The sequence below is a fragment of the Nerophis ophidion genome, linkage group LG17, assembly GCF_033978795.1.
Source record: "Nerophis ophidion isolate RoL-2023_Sa linkage group LG17, RoL_Noph_v1.0, whole genome shotgun sequence".
Classification (NCBI taxonomy): Eukaryota; Metazoa; Chordata; class Actinopteri; order Syngnathiformes; family Syngnathidae; genus Nerophis; species Nerophis ophidion.
The window spans coordinates 27,191,058-27,211,212 of NC_084627.1; positions in this window are offsets into that span (position 1 = coordinate 27,191,058).

Consider the following 20,155-nt stretch of genomic DNA (forward strand, 5'->3'; position numbering starts at 1 on the left):
GTGGTGTTGAATTTTAAAATGATAGTTAAGTAAAAATATAAATTATTAATCCTTAAAAGTCATGTTTATTCTTCCTGTAAAAGGAATACAAAAGAGTGTAAGTGATAGAGTGTGTGTTCCAGTTCAATGACAATATGATGTTCATAATCCTACAGGGCAAACCAATTTGTCCCCAACATGTGCACCATGTAAGTGGCAGCCAGTGAGAGAGAAGCATAAATTACGCCCATAAACGCCTTCACCGTAGGGTTAGCTTTTGCTGTGTAGCTTTCTGTCTCGTGATCAGCTCTTATACCCACTCCTGATGTATTACCATGCCTTTGAGGGAAACTCCATATCAGTACCAGTCCATGAGAACCTGTAAAGGTGAAATAATCCGTTATTACCAAACCTGTAATGACACCGCTATTTTCTCACCTGTCAGGTCTGTGGGCAAATTGGAATGTGACTTTGCCGAGGGAACTTTCTGAGGCGCTTTTAAGATGTGAAGATGTAGTGATGTATTCATTGTGAACCCTCAAAAGTACAACACAGCAGGTAATTCTGAAAAAAGTGGTGCAAACATCCAGTGTTTGATGAGAAATACACACCGGCGTGAAGTTAGTTTCAATCATTTGTGCTGTGCTGGTGTGTCTTTGGTTGAAGCTTTAGAGCTGTGCTATTTAACTGGTGGCTCGGGGGCCAAATTCGGAGTGGGGATGACACTTACACCAGCCACCGAGTTGAGTTCAAAACTTGGGCGACGAACATGCAAATCATCAGATGCAGTCAGTAGTCATCTGGTCAAGGCTCCAGCTTTCAGCATGAGAGTCATGCAATTTAACCCATTCTCACGCCACACCTGACGTTTTTCAGGCTTACATTTCCCCATTCACTAGTCTACATTTATTTTTTCATGTTTTTTTGTCCTGTCCAGCTTCTCAGGCAAATCACATAGTTGATGTAGATGCCCATATCGGCTGCACAAATTTACTTTACAAAAGAGAAGTGTGGGATACTTTTGTGGGCGGCATAGCTCGGTTGGTAGAGTGGCCGTGTCAGCAACTTGAGGGTTGCAGGTTCGATTCCCGCTTGTACCATCCTAGTCACTGCCGTTGTGTCCTTGGGCAAGACACTTTACCCACCTGCTCCCAGTGCCACCCACACTGGTTTAAATGTAACTTAGATATTGGGTTTCACTATGTAAAGCGCTTTGAGTCACTTGAGAAAAGCGCTATATAAATATAATTCACAATTCACACTTCTTGTTGCCTTACTTGTATTTGACTTCATTAAATGTATTTATTTTATCATTTGGTGCAGGAGGGGATTGAAAGCGAAAAAAAGGAAGCCAAAGGGGACATTGTGGGGATAAGAGGGGGATTAGACGGAGAGACAAAAACAACAACAGCAAACAAAACAACTGTCACGTCTATGGGATCATGTTTCGTTTTGGTCTTGTTCGGTTTAGTTTTTTGGACAATCATTTCCTATTTTTGCACTTCCTGGTTTATTTTGTTACCATAGCAACTCATAGCTAGGGCTGGGAGCTGTTCAGATGATGTCGCCCAGCGTCATACCAAGCCACAGCCCCTAGCACGGCTGCCGCCACCAGTTCCTCGGCCTGCCAAGCCACAGCCGCCAGCCCTGCCGCCGCCACCGGTCTTTCGGCCTGCTAAGCTGCAATCTCCGGTCCGGCCTCCGCCACGGGTTTTTCAGCCTGCCAAGCCGCAACCCCCAGCTAGGCCACCTCCACCTGCAAAACAGTTATCACCTGTCGCTGCTCCAAAGCTAGCACCACGACCTGCACCAAGTCCAAGGCTAGCACAAAGTCCAAGGCTAGCACCAAGTCCAAGTCCACGGCTAGCACCAACTCCACAGCTAGCACCAAGTCCACGGCTAAAACCAAGTCCAAGTCCACGGCTAGCACCAAGTCCAAGTCCACGGCTAGCACCAAGTCCAAGTCCACGGCTAGCACCAAGTCCAAGTTCACGGATAGCACCAAGTCCACGGCTAGCACCAAGTCCACGCCAAGCTCAAGTACCTGCACCACGCCGGGCCCCAGTGCCTGCACCACAAGAGGTACCATTGCCTGCACCACACCAGGTACCATTGCCTGCACCACGCCAGGTACCATTGCCTGCACCACGCCAAGCTCCAGTAGCTGCACCACGCGGCCAAGCTCCAGTGCCGCCAGTAGCAGCTCCACGCCGCCAATCTCCAGTGCCGCCAGTAGCAGCTCCACACCGCCAAGCTCCAGTGCCGCCAGTAGCAGCTCCAAGCCAAGACCCGCAGCCTGATGCACCACGCCAAGCTTCGCCGCCTGTCACGATGACGACCCGTCCGCCTCCTCGTCGACCACGCATGTGGCCAATACGTGGTCGGCCGCCACGCCAAGGGCGCCGACCTCCTCGTCGGCCACAGATGTGGCCGTTACCTGGTCGTCCACCATGTCAAGTGCACCGACCTTCTCGTCGGCCACGGATGTGGTCCTTCCCGGGTCGCCCACAACGTCAGGTACAGCGGGCCTCTACGCGTCGCCGCCACCTAACTCTGCCTAGGTGGATATGGGCACACGTGGTATGGCGACCCACCACCATAACCCTTCCCGCCCTCCCATGACTCTTGATCATAGTTTTTTTTTGGACATCAGGGATCTGTCCTTAAAAGGGGGGCTCTGTCACGTCTATGGGATCATGTTTTGTTTTGGTCATGTTCGGTTTTGTTTTTTGGTCAATCAGTTCCTATTTTTGCACTTCCTGATTTGTTTTGTTACCATAGCAACTCATTAGTTTCACCTGTCATGTCACGCACCTGTTCAATCACCCGTATTATTTAAACCTGTAGTTGCCAGGTGGTCAGCCTGGCGACTTTATCTCTACTCCCTTCATGCCATGCCATGCCTGTTAACCACACTGTCCATAGTTTCCCTTCTGCCCATGCCACGTTAGTTTTTTTTTTATGTCACAGTTATTGAGTTTTATCTTTTGTCCATAGTCATGGCTTTGTGCTAGTTTTTGTTTCCAGTAGTCAAGTTTGTTCTACGCCATTGTGCGCGCCGTTTGTTAGTTATAGTGTTAAAAATAAAGGATGTACTTACATTCACTTCTTGCTCGTGTCAACTTTCCTTTGCCTCGGAAAAACAATCCACACCCAAGTCCAAGTTTGACTACAACAACAATAACAACAACAACAATAGAGCAACATCAGCAAATAGGATATGTACAAATATGACGGTAAAAGTGATATCAAAAAAGCCCTTAGTGAAATAAATAATAATACAGAAATTACAATTAGCATTATTACACTACAAATGGAGCAATACAAATACCAATAGAAATAACGGTATTGATAATGAATAATACCAATAATTTAACTGTATTATAAACAATACCATTTTTCAAATGCAACAATACATATATGTGATGATAACTAGAAATACAAAAAAAACAGATAAATGGAGTGGAAGAAAGAAAGCCAGCCTTATTAAACTTGTAGGTTGTTATAGTTATAATAGGTTAAGTTTTGTCAGTGTGCCATTTGTTACCCAGTTTACCCTAGGGTAACAACGTTAATATATGTTTGATGAAACATGATTATATGCATGAGTGTATGTATGTATGTATGTATATGTACAGTATGTGTATATGTATGTTTGTACAGTGAATGTATATGTACAGTATGTGTATATGTATGTTTGTACCTTGTATGTATAGGTACAGTATGTATATATGTATGTTTGTACCGTGAATGTGCATGCGGATGTACGAACTTTGAGTATGTACTGTATTTGTGTATGTATGTATGTATATATGTATGTATGAATAACTGTGTATATGTGAGTATTTATGTGTATTTGCATGTACAATATATTTGACTCCCAGTATGTGTGGGTGCCAGAGTACGGCCCCATTTTTAATAAAGTTTTTTTTTCGCGTCCTGTTGTAGTTTGAGTCACTGATGGATTGACCGAAATAACCAATCCACAAACACACACGGAAGGCACCAAGCAATGTAAACCAATCGGAAGCAACATAAGGCGGGTCTTGTTGTCTAAATCTTTTACACAAACCTTATTGGCCCTTTTCAACATGTGGCTGGGGACGTAGGTGGTCCGTGGAATTTGTGACTGTAGATTTGCCACTACTCTAATTGGCTATTTCGGTAAATGTCCGTAAATTGCTTTTACGTCATCTGCAACTACAGACACCATAATAACGTTCCTGTCTTCTGTCTTTGCTCGTGAGGGAAATCCCTGTGCCAACACAACAAATAACGGACCACAGTTTACGTACTCTGACGTTCTTGACTTTCCGAAAGTGAGGGGAATATAACACATCAGAACAAGCGTATACCATCATCAAGCTAATGGATGTGTCAAGTGCTTTAACAGAGTGCTCAAGGACTGTATTCAAGCAGCTCAAGCAGCCCATTGCCCATGGTAACCAGCAGTCACTAAAATTAGAGATGTCCGATAATGGCTTTTTTGCCTGTATCCGATATTCCGATATTGTCCAACTCTTAATTACCGATTCCAATATCAACCGATACCGATGTATACATTAGTGAAATTAACACATAATTATGCCTAATTTTGTTGTGATGCCCTGCTGGATGCATTAAACAATGTAACAAGGTTTTCCAAAATAAATCAACTCAAGTTATGGAAAAAATGCCAACTTGGCACTGCCATATTTATTATTGAAGTCACAAAGTGCATTATTTTTTTTAACATGCCTCAAAACAGCAGCTTGTAATCTGGGTAATGCTCTCCCTGAGAGAGCATGAGGAGGTTGAGATGGGCGGGTTTCGGGGGGCACAGTTTGAGGTGAGGGGGTAGCGAGGGTGTATATTTTAGCGTCCCGGAAGAGTTAGTGCTGCAAGGGGTTCTGGGTATTTGTTCGGTTGTGTTTACGTTGTGTTACGGTGCAGATGTTCTCCCGAAATGTGTTTGTCATTCTTGTTTGGTGTGGGTTTGCAGTGTGGTGCATATTTCAAACAGTGTTTGTAACGGCCACCCTCAGTTAAGCCTGAATGCCTGTTGACCAAGTATGCTTTGCATTCACTTGTGTGTGTAAAAAGCTGTAGATATTATGTGATTGGGCCGGCAGGCAAATGCAGTGCTTTTAAGGTTTATTGGTGCTGTACTTCTCCCGACGTCTGTGTACCACTTTGTACAGTGGTGTTTTATAAAGTCATAAATTTTACTTTTTGAAACCACCACCTACAATGTCTGATATTAAAATTTAAAGCATTTATCGGCCGATAATATTGGCAGTCCAATATTATCGGACATATCTAACTAAAATGGTACAGAGCAACAGCTCATGCGACAACTGGTCAATCTCCTTTCCAGCTTCTGAGAGGACGGCCGATGTGGACAAAACTGAATATTGTGCCAGAGTTGCCCTCCAACAGGAAAAGACTAAAAGCTACACGGACTTATCCAGGGTGTACATCCGGGATAGGCTCCAGTCCAACCTCCCCCCCAAGCGACTTTGAGAGGGACCAGCGGTAGAAAAAATGGATGGATGTTTTTCAACAAAACTGTCAATAAAATTAAAGTGCTAATGAAAATACAGCTACACCACTTTAGTCATATTTTTGGCGCTTAAAAAACATCTCTATAGGTTTAGCTCCAGACTTTTTCTGCTGTTGTTTTGTTTTGATATTGTGATTACTGCCACAGGTGGGGGAAAAGTGTATTACAATTAAGAATCGCTACGGCCCTTAGAAACCACTTTCAAGAAACTGATAGGGGGCGCTCACTGCTCAACAATGCCCTATTGCTAAGAAACACCGCTGTAGTGTACATTGAAATGATCGATTGGAATTGAATGGGATTTCACTTCAGAATTGCATTCTGCTTCCTGTTTGCGACCTCAGTTCAATTCAATGGAATTGAAATTTGGGAGACGTTCTCAATAGAATTTGAGAACATTTGGTGTTTACATTAAGCACACTAATGGTAATAGATTTACTGTATTCTCCTGATTGGGTCTCATAACAGCCTTTTAATGGGTTGCTAACAGCCTATTCCATTCAGTGCCATTGCAACAAGCGCGACAACGGGGCGACAGACAACTCACTTAGCCGGGTATATTATGATGCAGTATGTCGTTTGTCCTAGTTACAGCTGTGAGCACTAACACAACCAATGTGCTTTTGCAAGCCTCGGTCTCTTTGCACCTTGTTTCACGCTGCTTTCATGAGGGTGTTAGGCTGTGCCTATGGATAGATTGGAACAAAACACAAGCAGACAAGCGGTACAAAATGTATGGATGGATTGATGGACAAGCATGGCTACAAAATAATACGGAGGGGGGGATAAAAGCTTTGAGAGTTACAAGGCTTTGCTGCATTTTTCACTGGAGCATACAGTTACTGTGGTAATATTGGTGAGCATCAGTTTTGATTGGGGGTTGTTTTCTTATAGATTTAATGTTTTGTTGCGCTTTTATGGTACATACTGTGTCATAGATAATACATAATGGGAGGATGCCCAGAGGGATACATTATGGTTTTCTCAGACCATATACAGTACAGTATTTCTTGTTTTATACAGTATTTACATTTGATTCTTTTCCAGGGTTGTGTTAGCTATTATACAAACTAAACTAAAACCATTTATGTAAAGGAAAATAATGTGAAAAAATGATTGAATAAAAAGACATGACGGCTCGGTGACCCGTATAGCCTAGCGCAGTGTTTCTCAAACTTTTTTCACCAAGTACCACCATAATGTAGAACATTTAAATACAGTAGCGCAGTAGGCCAATGTATTCATTAAAAACAAGACAAAGCTTTTATTTAACAAGTACATTTAAATTTGTTGCCACTGTAAAATTGCACACTGTTTGAACAGTAACACTGTGTTTGAATATTAATTAAGTGATTGTTTGGCGTACCTCGAGATGGAGCCCATGCACCACTACCACAGTGTGAGACTCTTGTTTGCACTTATTGTCTGTCATGACACCCCTGCGGGAATAAAATTTGGAACCCCCCCTGGATTTAATTACTACTGACAACTCAATAATATCTATATATTTATTCATACAACGCACTGTGTGAGTTACGTTTGTTGTAGAATGGTATTATCAAAGTAGAGCTGGATAAAATGAGCTGATATACCATCCCCTACATTTTCTTTACCATGTGCAATTGTAACAATTAAACAAGACTACTCAGTCAATGTGAATTTCAATCCACAGAAAAAACAAGTGTAATTGTAAAAATTGGTTACTTGTCCGCTTCATTAGCTTATTATTTTTCAAAAAGAGCTACAATGTTTTGGTTTTATTAGCTTTGTGCAAAATTTGCAATATGGTTTGTATTGCATCTTATCCAAAGGGATGAAAAGTGAATATTTGCATTTACTGTACTTTCCTTAAACAAATAGTCTATTCAGTAGACCATTAATGACAAACTGTCAGAGTGAGTTTGTGGCGAACCCCAAGATGCAGAGAAGGAGGCAGGCATTTTGCAGGTAAGCAAGTTGTAATTAAAATACTAGAACAAGAACAAAAGGGGTACAACAAAAAGCGCGCACGAGGGGGATAACAAAACTAAAAGAGCTAGCATGGGAGCTAGCAAACAAAAGGAGCTTAGCATGGGAGCTAGCGGGTAGCGAGCAGGAAAACAGAAGTTGTTACTTGTAGAATGAAAACAAAACGTAAGCAGGGAACAAAAGACAGTAAGCTACAAACATATACCAAAATATAGCTTACCGCTACGCTGCAATGACACGACAGGAAACGACACGACACGACAGGAGCGACAATACAATACAGCCCAGACTGGATGGGAAGGCTGGTTGAAATAGGTTCTGGCTGATTGACACCAGGTGTGGCCAGGTGCCGATCAGCCACAACTGAGGGGAAACAGCGCTCAGGGATAAACACAGGAAACAGACAAATTAAGAACGCTGACAGGAAATACTACACGCACAGAGGAAACAAAGACAATGCAGAGGAAAAAACTAAAACATAACCAAACTGTCAGGGACGATCCTGACACAAACTGCACTTTTTCGGAAGCTTGTTTGTCATTCCCCTTCCCTATCTGAGAAAAGAACACATATATTTCTTTTTTTATGCATTCCAAATTGTAGATAAGTATGATGGGGCTAACTCTGGCGGTAATAAAATCCTCTCTAATAAAATAATCTCCATCAATGTTTTATATACATACGCTGTAAGTATGTACTGGATGAAATGTAATAACAGGCACATTCATTATAATATGTGATAGTTCGGTATTTGGTCTTTTTAAACATACTGTTTCACACACGTGTCATTTGCTATTTCCTTCAACAACAATCATGACAGACTTTATCAGAGCCAACAAAGACTACTTGAGGACAAAGGATGATCCAGGACCTTATAATTTTTAGCCTGAGCGACCAGTTTTGGAAGCTAAGTTAAAAAGCAGTATCTTCCCGTTTAAATGGAAAATGTCAAAATTCTCACACAGGTAAAAAAGAAAAAGGTGGGCGCAAACAAGCATCTTTTCTTGTCTTTCTCACATTTTCGGGTATATGTAAGATTTCTAAATTGACTAACTTCTTGGTTTATGGCCACAACCTTCTACTATATACATGAGAGTTAACTTTTACCAACTCAAAGGCGATGCAGCAGTTCATTGGCACTGTATGTCAATATAGCTGCATTAGCTAGTTAGCTCTCTGTGATCACGGCACCATTAAAAGTAGTTCCTCTGCGTTAGAGCTTATAATAACAATATTGCTAATACTTGGGCAATATGCAGGTTTTTGGATGTTTTCCTAGAGGGCTTTGTGGGCCTAATAGATTACTCCCATTAGATAACCAGCTGGTAGTTGCTGTATATTACCAATTAGAATGCATACAAAAAGAAAAATGGATGTGTTCTTGCCTTTCATAAGGATTGGAAATGATTGGCAAAATTCCCCAGAAAGTGCAGTTCCCCTTTTAAAAAAAAGAAGCCTTTTTTCAAACCGTAAACCGTACATTGGTTTGACCATATTTCTTTTTACAGGAGCATATCGCAACTGCATTCGGGCGGATGGTGGGGTACACCCAGGACAACTCGCCAACTCATCGCAGGGCATTTCACAGTATTTGTCTCTCCTATGTGAACATTTCAATTAGATTTGCCATCACAGAACCAGATGCACAGAAAAGCCACAATATAAATAAAGCAGATGATTGTACTTATAATGGTTGCAGTGAGCCCATTTTGCACTGCACATTATTTCAAACCTGGGCTTCAAACTCGATATTGCTACTCTTAACACTTGCACAATATTAAATTGGGATCTGTAGTTTGTTCTTATTGTAGCAACAGTAGAAAGGGCCTTCTCGCATAGGTAGAATGGTAAAAAGGCTAATAGAAGAGGATAAAACACACACTGATCTTTTCTCTTTTCCTAATGCGGTAAACCCAAAGGGTTTCGTCGTACCTCAGAGTATTTTAATCCTAGTTGACATTACTTGTTTTCCTTGTTGCTTTTGTCTTTTCGTTCCTCTCACAAACTTCTCCATTTCTCTGTCTTTGTTCGCTCTGTACACATGTGTTCATGTGTGCTTATGACTTTTACTGGGTAGAACTGGCACCCTGTTGATTAGACTGAGCACTGCTGCCACCTAGCTTCAGGCTTGTGCAACATTCAAACATGAGTACTAGCGTGTAGACATAAATTAAAAAGTAGCTGTTGACATCCATTCATCCATCCATTTTCTTCCGCTGATCCGAAGTCGGGTAGCGGGGGCAGCAGCTTAAGCAGAGAAGACTTCCCTCTCCCCAGTCACTTTGTCCAGCTCGTCCAGGGGATCCCGAGGCGTTCCCAAGCCAGCCGGGAGACAAAGTCTTCCCAACGTTTCCTGGGTCTTCCCCGTGGCCTCCTACTGTTCTGGCGTGCCCTAAACACCTCCCTAGGGAGGCATTAGGGTGTCATCCTGACCAGATGCCCGAACCACCTCATCTGGCTCCTCTCAATTTGAAGGAGCAGCAGCTTTACTTTGATGACAGAGCTTCTCACCCTATCTCTAAGGGAGAGCCCCGCCACCCTGCGGAGGAAACTGATTTTGGCCGCTTGTACCCATGATCTTGTCCTTTCGGTCATGACCCAAAGCTCATGACCATAGGTGAGGATGGGAACATTGACCAGTAAATGGACAGTTTTGCCTTCCGGCTCAGCACCTTCTTCACCACAATGGATCGATACAGCGTCCGCATTACTGAAGACGCCACACCGATCCGCCTGTCGATCTCACGATCCACTCTTCCCTCACTCGTGAACAAAACTCCCAGGTTCTTGAACTCCTCCACATGGGGCAAGATCTCCACCCCAACTCTGAGATGGCACCATTACCACAAACCCCCAGGGGTCTCTAGCTACTTTTTAAGAAACACAGAAACAATAACACAGCCACCTCTTTGACTTCAGACAGACAAATAATCATTTTCCATTAGGCTACAATTTGACTTTAGAAAATAACAGTGTTTTGAGAAAAAAAGCTTCTTTCCATCAACTTCTGTTTTATTTGGATGATTAATCACCATCTTATATACAATTATTTGAAATCACTGCCAACTGTAGTTCGATTTCATAACAGGTCAACACTCCACTCTATGGGTCACTCTATCCGTAGGGGGAACTGTTTCAGGAGACAATGTACTAAATTAATCACATCAACAACCACGCCCTGTGAGTGCAATCAGAGCCTGCAATCGCTTTTTCAGTCTCTTTTTCTTTTTACTGGAACGCCTTGAGTGTGGTTTCTCAAATTGAACCATGTTTTGTGAAAATATTGATAGAGATACGTATACTGTATATGCCTTCTTCCTTCAAGAACAGCTTGTTGCTGCAAGTGAGGAAGAGTGCATGGATCGTTGGATCGTTTATGGAGTTATATTTATTTTGTGGCGCTGCGGGGAACCTCTTTTCCCGTGAGGCTGAAATTGTTTGTTGCGGTTTTCGACCAGGCAAGGAGTGAGAAAAAAAACCCAACAACTTAGCCGCTGCGGCCGCAAGGTTGTATGCTACCTGAGGCTTTATCAAAACCTGTTTTTTCTGCTGAGAGGCTGTCTTGCCGTACCAGACCATGTCAAAGGATGATGATGGCACAATGTTCCCCTTGGCCAAGCAAGTCAGCAGGCGGAGGGTGAGATTGAAATGGAGGCGGCATGTGGCTGCTAGTTCCGCAGTCCTCCCAAGGACTCAGCTGACACACTGTGAAGGATGTACCAGCTTCACATTTGTGCTGGAGTTGTGGGTGTTTTCCGGGCTCCACGACACCCAAACCCGCCACCCGATGGCCCCAGGGGTGGCCAGGCTTGCCAGCGTTCCTTTTGGAATGAGAGCCACAATGGGACCCCCCATCTCAGGGGAATCAGACCTCATTCAGCTGGCGGTCGTTCCCGTTACTGACAGTAATTCTCCTGTCCAAAGGCAAAACCCAGTAACTCAAATTTGGTCAAAACTGAGCTGGTAATAATTTTGGAGTTCCTAGGTGATATGCTTTACATTAGTGTATGCAATATTGTAATTTGTTCCGTAAGTAAGCTGTTACGCGCATGGCAGGACCTAGCAACTACCACATAACCGCGTAGATACAACAGAAAAACCTAGTCTCTCAAGGGACCAATCGGAGCTTCTTTGTCAGTCACCTTATTGTCTTTAATGAGACATTTGCACGAATGGGGGCCGACGGTCAACCTGATTATGTTATATTATGGCACGAGGGGATATTTGGAAGATTGGCCCAGGACGTTGCAAGCACTTTCATTAAATGTATTGTTCTTGATTCTTCCCCTTGCATACTCTTTTGGGCAGATAACTGTGGAGGTCAAAATAAAAACTGGACGCTGTACACGGCTCTTGCCCAATGTGCAAACGCAGAATGGGGCCCACCCGAGATTGTGATAAAATATCTGGAGAAAGGGCACACGTTCATGAGAGCAGATTCAATCCATGGCTCAATCGGCAAGAAAATGAAAGCTCAAGAAAACATCTATACGTTTGATGACTTTGTAGATCTTTGTAAGACAGCATCAAGATAGATTGGTTTTCCTTTGTTTTCTCAAAATCAGCTAGAAGTGAGTTACTAGGTTTTGCCTTTGGATGGGAGAATTGGCCTCACGCTTCACTTCTCAGGAACTTGCTCCGGTGACTCCAGTGTACTCGCTACCCTTGGGTACTGAATATATTGAAGTTGGGGTACAAACTCCTGTTTCGAACCAAACAGCGTTTTCCGGAATTATTCCTACCCTCCTAAGCAACATGACAGATGGTCAGTCCCTTGTGGCAGAGGTTTTGATCCTTCTGCAAAAGTGGGCAATAACACCCGTCCCCAACAGAAAGATGTGCCAATTCAACCTCCTTCCTGATTTCAAAGAAGGACGTAGGCATCCGCCCTATCTTGAACCGCAAAGGTTTCAACTGCCTTCTGAAACGCCTGCCCTTCCATATGCTATCTGTCACACCTTCTGTCACCTGTAAGGCACAGGGATTTGTTCACTACAGTGGATCTGTGAGATGCATACTTCCACATTCCTGTACACCGAGAACACAGGAAGTACCTCTGGTTCTTCTTCCAGGGCACAGCATGCAAGTACACCGTCCTTCCTTTTAGCCTGTCCTTGTACCCTCACAACTTCACAAAGTGCATGGAGTTGGCACTGGGCCCTCTCTGAAGCCAAGGTATTATATCTTGAATTACCTGGACGATTGGTTGGACAACTTGTTACATTTAGCTATTGGCAAACACATAACAGTGAAGCATAGCCGAAGGCTGCTGGGCCTCATGGCGGATTCCTCTTGGGTTGCTTCATATGCGGCCACGGAAGCAATGGCTTGCCAAGCACAAAATGAGCCCCCATGTGTCTTTTATTTGCCTCCAAGCCATTGCATGGTGTACCATGGCTCTGGGCCTCAGGGAATGTGTTCCACTAGGCCCAGTGTGCTCAAGGGTGACCATCACTACGAACACCTCAGAACCATCCTGGGGAGCTCTATGTGAGCACTCTTTGACCCGGGGTCACTTTTAGAGGGGGCTCACATCAACCTGCTCTAACTGGAGGCAGGGTATAGGGTCTTAGTTTATTTCTGTCCCATGATTAGGGGTAAGCATGTGTTGGTTCAAACTGACAATTCAATCGTGGTTGCCTAGATCAACCACCAGGGAGGTCTGCAGTCATGGTCCAGGCATGACCTAGCACACAAATTCTTCCTCTCGGCTCATGCTAATCATATGTCCCTGAAAGCCATCCACTTGCCGGAGGAGGTAAACATGGCAGCAGATCTCCTATCCAGTGGTGGCCCCGGGCCAGGGCAGTGGCAACTTAACCCACAAGTTGTGGAAACCATTTGGTGTTGATTCAGAAAAGCCCAGATAGACCTGCCTCAATAGACACCAGAGACCACCCACTTCCCACTGTGGTATTGAATATTGGGACCACTGAGATCATTGGGGCTGGACGCTCTTGCAACCCGGGGGCCCCAGGGCGTGTTGTATGTGTTTTTTCCCCTTTCCGCTAATACCAGCTGTTCTGGCCAAGATGGGAAAGATGGAGGCCAGGGTTCTGTTTGTGGCTCAAGATTGGCCATATCTTCCATGGATAGCGACCTTGCAGAGGCTGCTGGCAGGAACCCCATGGTGTCTCCCAGTCAGGCAAGACATGCTGTCCCAGGCTCAAGGGCAGCTCCGGCACTAAAACCCGGGGACTTACAGTCTGCATGTCTGGCCCCTAGACGGAGCCCACTCTATAGCTTGAGTCCTGCTGTAATGGCAACATTTCAGGCAGTCAGAGTTTCTTCTACCAGGGTGATTCACACTGGGAGATGGAAATGGTCTTGCTAGTGATGTGCAGGTAAGGGCTGGAATATGGATTATCTTATTTTTACAGACACTGCTGGACAAAGGGCTGATAAAATCCACCTTAAGGGGCTATGTAGATCCCAGATTTGACCATCATATCCAAAATGAGTGTAGGATAGTGGGATTGCAGCGCCTTGTTAGCCAGTTTTTGAAGGAATCTTGGCATGTACTGCCACCAAGGTTGGTGGCAGTATACGCCAACCTGGGCGTGTACTGCAAATCATCTACTGCAAATCCCATGATTTGCAGTTGATGATGCAGGCTCTGTCGGAGCCTCCTTTTGAAGCTGAAAACAGTCTTTTTCCATGCTATGGCTTCACTGAAGCTGATCTCTGAACTGCATGCCCTGTCTGTGCATCAATTTCTTGTCTGAGATCAAGTTAAAGTTAAAAAGTTTAATTACCAACTATTGTCACACACATGCACACATGTGGTGAATTTTGTCCTCTGCATTTGACCCATCCCCTTTTTCACCCCCTGGAAGGTGAAGGGAGCAGTGGGCAGCATCGGTGGCCGTGCCCGGGAATCATTTTTGGTGATTTAACCCCCAATTCCAACCCTTGATACGGAGTGCCAAGCAGGGCGGTAATGGCTCCCATTTTTATAGTCTTTGGAATGACTTGGCCCGGGTTTGAACCCATGACTTACCGATCTCAGGGCGGACACTATAACCACAAGGCCACTGAACAGGCTTGGGTTGAAGGATGTTTCTTTGCTTTTTTGTGTTGAGGGCTTTGGTTCTGGAGCCCTATCACCCTCCTCCACATGGATCTGCAGAAGATTCATAATGTTCCCAGGGCTCTGTGCATGTGCAGGCAGGATTTAAAGATAATGTGCATGTAATTGTATGTCTAATACATCAAAATAAACATTATAATAACAGAGGTGTAATGCCACAACGTCAGCTGATGCTGCTTTTTTCAGGCCTCTGATTGGACAAAAGTTTAATGCCAGAAAGTGTATGCATTTGTGTGAAGACCAAAACAGTTTTGAACTTACACTTGTGGATGGAGATCGTTTCAACCTTGGATCTGCGTTTTTCAAACTCTCTCTGTTTGTGTGGACATGGCCTAAATTTTGTGCTAAAATTCCTCACAAGTACAATTAATGATTGAGTAAATATCTTTGGCCCCCAGCTAGAGGATTGGCCTTTTAGTTATGCTATTAATACACTGCTCCCAGCCAAATTATTGATTGAACTTGTGCCATTTCGCACTTGGCCCGCGGACCGTAGTTTGGACACCCTGCTCATTTTTATTAACTTTGATATGCGAAACTACAAGAAGTGACACTCTTTTAAATGTATTTACGGAGGGGTATGAGGTCGAACTGGAAGCATTGACCTCGGCTGCTTATGACTCCGAGACTTTGTTGGAAAAATGTGGAAAAAAAGGAGCCAGCACACAAGTGCACAAAGGTAAATAACACTATATTACATGCTGTAAAAGTATTCACTGACACTCCATTTGTGAACTCAATGCTAATGCTAACAATTGCTAACGCTAAAGCCGATGTGTTTGTGTTGTCTGCGTGAGATAAACACTGACATTTAGTATCTATATTTTGGTATTTACAGCTGAAATGGACCAAAATGAATCGCCTGACCCTCATGAATTCATAATTTATTGAGATGACGACTTTCTGGCTGTTGGACATTGCGGAAAAAAGCCAGATTTTTTCTGAACAATTTGGTACATTTTATTTTTTAAATCATTTCATTTTGTATATATTGAATTTCATTAACTTAGACTTCAGTGACATAACTCTGACCAAATATTGTCTGTTTATGCACAGTGTAGACATACAGTATACTAAACCCTCCTCCATACATCATCAGCCTGATTTGTATAAACTACCTTCAACTGTGAAATGTGGTGGAAACAAAAACCACACACTTCCACAGGAACATATCATTCCAGGAACTAGAGGTTTCAGGAACCCAAACTTTTGGGGGGGGGGGGGCAATTGATTAAGAAGATTCTGTTTAAAATGTTTTCTTTCACAACACTTGGTCTTTGACTGTTTAATCACAAACTTAAGCTTTCCTCGGTAAACTATGTTTTCAAACAAATTATTGTCCTTAGTGTTTTTGACCTCACTACAACTCCTGCCTGACCTTATTTGGTATACTGTTGACCAGGGGTCCCCAAACCTTTTCACCCGGGGGCCGCATTGGGTTAAAATAATTTGGCCGGGGACCGGGATGTTTATTCATATATATATATATATATATATATATATATATATATATATATATATATATATACCGCTTATTCTCTTTTGGGGTCGCCTATCTCAGCTACAATCGGGCGGAAGGCCGGGTATGTACATATATATATATATATATATATATATATATATATATATATGTATATATATATATCCATCAATCCATTTCCTACCGCTTATTCCCTTTTGGGGTCGTGGGGGGCGCTGGCGCCTATCTCAGCCACAATCGGGCGGAAGGCAGGGTATGTATATCTATATATATATATATATATATATATATATATATATATGTATGTATATATATATATATATGTATGTATATATATATATATATGTATGTATATCTATATATATATATATGTATATATATATATATATATACATATATATATATATATATATATATATATATATATATATTCCATCCATCCATCCATTTTCTACAGCTTATTCCCTTTTGGGGTCGCGGGTGGCGCTGGCGCCTATCTCAGCTACAATCGGGCAGAAGGCGGGGTACACCCTGGACAAGTCGCCACCTCATCGCAGGGCCAACACAGATAGACAGACAACATTCACACTCACATTCACACACTAGGGCCAATTTAGTGTTGCCAATCAACCTATGCCCAGGTGCATGTCTTTGGAAGTGGGAGGAAGCCGGAGTACCTGGAGGGAACCCACGCATTCACGGGGAGAACATGCAAACTCCACACAGGAAGATCCCGAGCCTGGATTTGAACCCAGGACTGCAGGAACTTCGTATTGTGAGGCAGACGCACTAACCCCTCTGCCACCATGAAGCCCATATATATATATATATATATATATATATATATATATATATATATGAGGTGGCGACTTGTCCAGGGTGTACCCCGCCTTCCGCCCGATTGTAGCTGAGATAGGCGCCAGCGCCCCCCGCGACCCCGAAAGGGAATAAGCGGTAGAAAATGGATGGATGGATATATATATATATATATATAGGGCTGCGAATCTTTGGGTGTCTCACGATTTGATTCAATATCGATTCTAAGGGTCGCGATTCGATAATACATCGATTTTTTCGATTCAACGTGATTCTCGATTCAAAAACGATATTTTTTCAATTCAAAACGATTCTGTATTCATTCAATACATAGGATTTCAGCAGGATCTACCCCAGTCTGCTGACATGCTAGCAGAGTAGTAGATTAAAAAAAAAAAAAGCGTCTATAATTATAAAGGACAATGTTTTATCAACTGATTGCAATAATGTAAATTTGTTTTAACTATTAAACGAACCAAAAATATGACTTATTTTATCTTTGTGAAAACATTGGATACAGTGTGTTGTCAAGCTTATGAGATGTGATGCAACTGTAAGCCACTGTGACACTATTGTTCTTTTTTATTATGTTTTATAAATGTCTAATGATAATGTCAATGAGGGATTTTTAATCACTGCTATGCTGAAATTATAACTAATATTGATACTGTTGTTGATAATATTCATTTTTGTTTCACTACTTTTGGTTTGTTCTGTGTTGTGTTTGTGTCTCCTCTCAATTGCTCTGTTTATTGCAGTTCTGAGTGTTGCTTGGTCAGGTTTGGTTTTGGGATTGGATTGCATTGTTATGGTATTGCCTGGTAGTGGTTTGTTGGATTGCCCAAAAAAAAAAAAAAAAAAATCGATTTAAAAAAAAAAATGGGAATCCATATGTATTCGAATCAATTTTTTCCCACACCCCTAATATATATATATATATATATATATATATATATATATATATATATATATGTATATATATATATATATATATATATATATATATATGTATATATATATTTATGTATATATATATACACACACACACACATATATATACATATATATATATATATTTAACTTGGGACTTCCCGCGGGCCAGATCTCGAACGCTGGCGGGCCAAATCTGGCGCGCGGGCCGTAGTTTGGGGACCCCTGCTGTTGACCCATACGGTGGCGTGTTGACCTGATATGAAATAGAACGGATGGTTATGAAACACGGCAGTTTGCAGTGTCATACAGAAGTCTACTTCGGCCTCAGTCGGAGAAAAGAGACCAAACAGGCGATTGCACAGCTGTGTATATAAGCTTTGATTGTGCCCACAGGGCAGAGGTGTTTTTGTGAAAATTTCGCCACATTGTCTCCTGAAACCGATCACTCATTGAGAAAGTGACCCCTACAGTGGCGTGTTGAAGTTTAGTTATACAACCACTTTTATCTTCCGTAAACATCCGTTTTACCTTTAGCTTTCTTTTTTTTTGGTGCTGTTATTGGCCATAGCAACTAGGCTGCATTATTGAGGCCACAAGTAACAATCACAGTTGTTTTCATGAATGTTGAAATTACAATTATGAATCACTATTGTTAATTTTCTTAGGAAAAAAATGTTTTTTTACAGGTAGGCTATGTACTTGCAGTGGTGGGGTTGTCACGTCGTCATGCATTTTGTAATGAAATAGTCTAATAGAAAGGCGAAACAAACGTTTTTCATATTTAAAAGTAGCAATGATTGTCACACACACACTAAGTGTGGTGAGATTAACCTCTGAATTTGACCCATCATCCTCACCCCCTGGGAGGTGAGGGGAGCAGTGAGCAGCAGCGGTGGTCACGTCTGGAAAATTATTTTTGGTGATTTAACCCCTAATTCCAACCCTTGATGAAGAGTGCCAACATTATACATATACGTATACACAAAAATTTGAAAATGTGGCTTATCAACGCCTACAGCTGCCAGCACTAAAAGATGAGACTGTTTTGATGCTAAGATAAATGTTATGTTGTGATGTATTTTATTTTGTATCATATTGTGTATGTATTGTGTGCTTTTTTCTTTTTCTCAATTTTTCTTTGAAATTGTAATTTCACTGCCTGTTTTACATCATGGCCAGGGGACTATAGATGAAAACTAGCCTTCGGACTAATTTTAGGCTTTTTTAACCATGTGTATTCATGTGTTTCATGAAATTGCATTGTCTCCTTTGAAATGAACTAATCTTATTATTTATATTAAAATACATTTGTTTTATTCAAGCTTTTTATCATGATATTATGCATTTAAGTCTATCAATAAACAGGCTGTAAAAGTGCTTGATTTGATAAGTAACAGAGTCTTCTTTGAATGCTAATATTGTTACTAGTGGAAGCCTTAATCGTTATTAACATTAGATTAATTATAGCAACTTTGCTTAATTACCTTCAGAACGATTTATATTTAAATCAATAAATGGGTTGTACTTGTAAAGCGCTTTTCTACCTTCAAGGTACTCAACGCGCTTTGACACTACTTCCACATTTACCCATTCACACACACATTCACACACTGATGGAGGGAGCTGCCATGCAAGGCGCCAACCAGCACCCATCAGGAGCAAGGGTGAAGTGTCTTGCTCAGGACACAACGGACGTGATGAGGTTGGTACTAGGTGGGGATTGAACCAGGGACCCTCGGGTTGCGCACGGCCACTCTCGGACTGCGCCACTCTGTCCCTTTCCATTTAAGGTGCTACAATATAAAGAATACAATGTTTATTTTATTCTCTCGTCCAAAAGGACAATTTTTAAAAAGATAGGGAAAAGTGGTCGAAATGGATGGATGAATGTAACAAAGGTCGATTGTGTGTTGTTCTGTAGTCCAGTGTTTTTCAACCACTGTGCCACAGCACACTAGTGTAACGCGAGATGTTGTTTGGTGTGTCGTGGAAAATTAGGAAATTTCACCTAATTGGGTCAAAAAAAAATTTCAAACCAGTAATTATTGTCTGTGCTGTCAAGAGCTTGCCCGTTTAACGGTGTAATACTCTTCTACATCAGTTGGTGGCAGAAGGTAGCTAATTGCTTTATAGATGTCGGGAACATGGTTTGTCATGATCACAATATACAGACGACAGCGGGAGGCAGTGTGAAGGTAAAAAGGTATCTAATGCTTAACCAAAAATAAACAAAATACATTGAAGCTTATGGAATAGATATGGTTAATGATAAAAAAGGTTATAGAATATATTTCAGAACCTTTTACATATATCAGTAACGTATCATTTCTAACCGGCAAATTCCCTG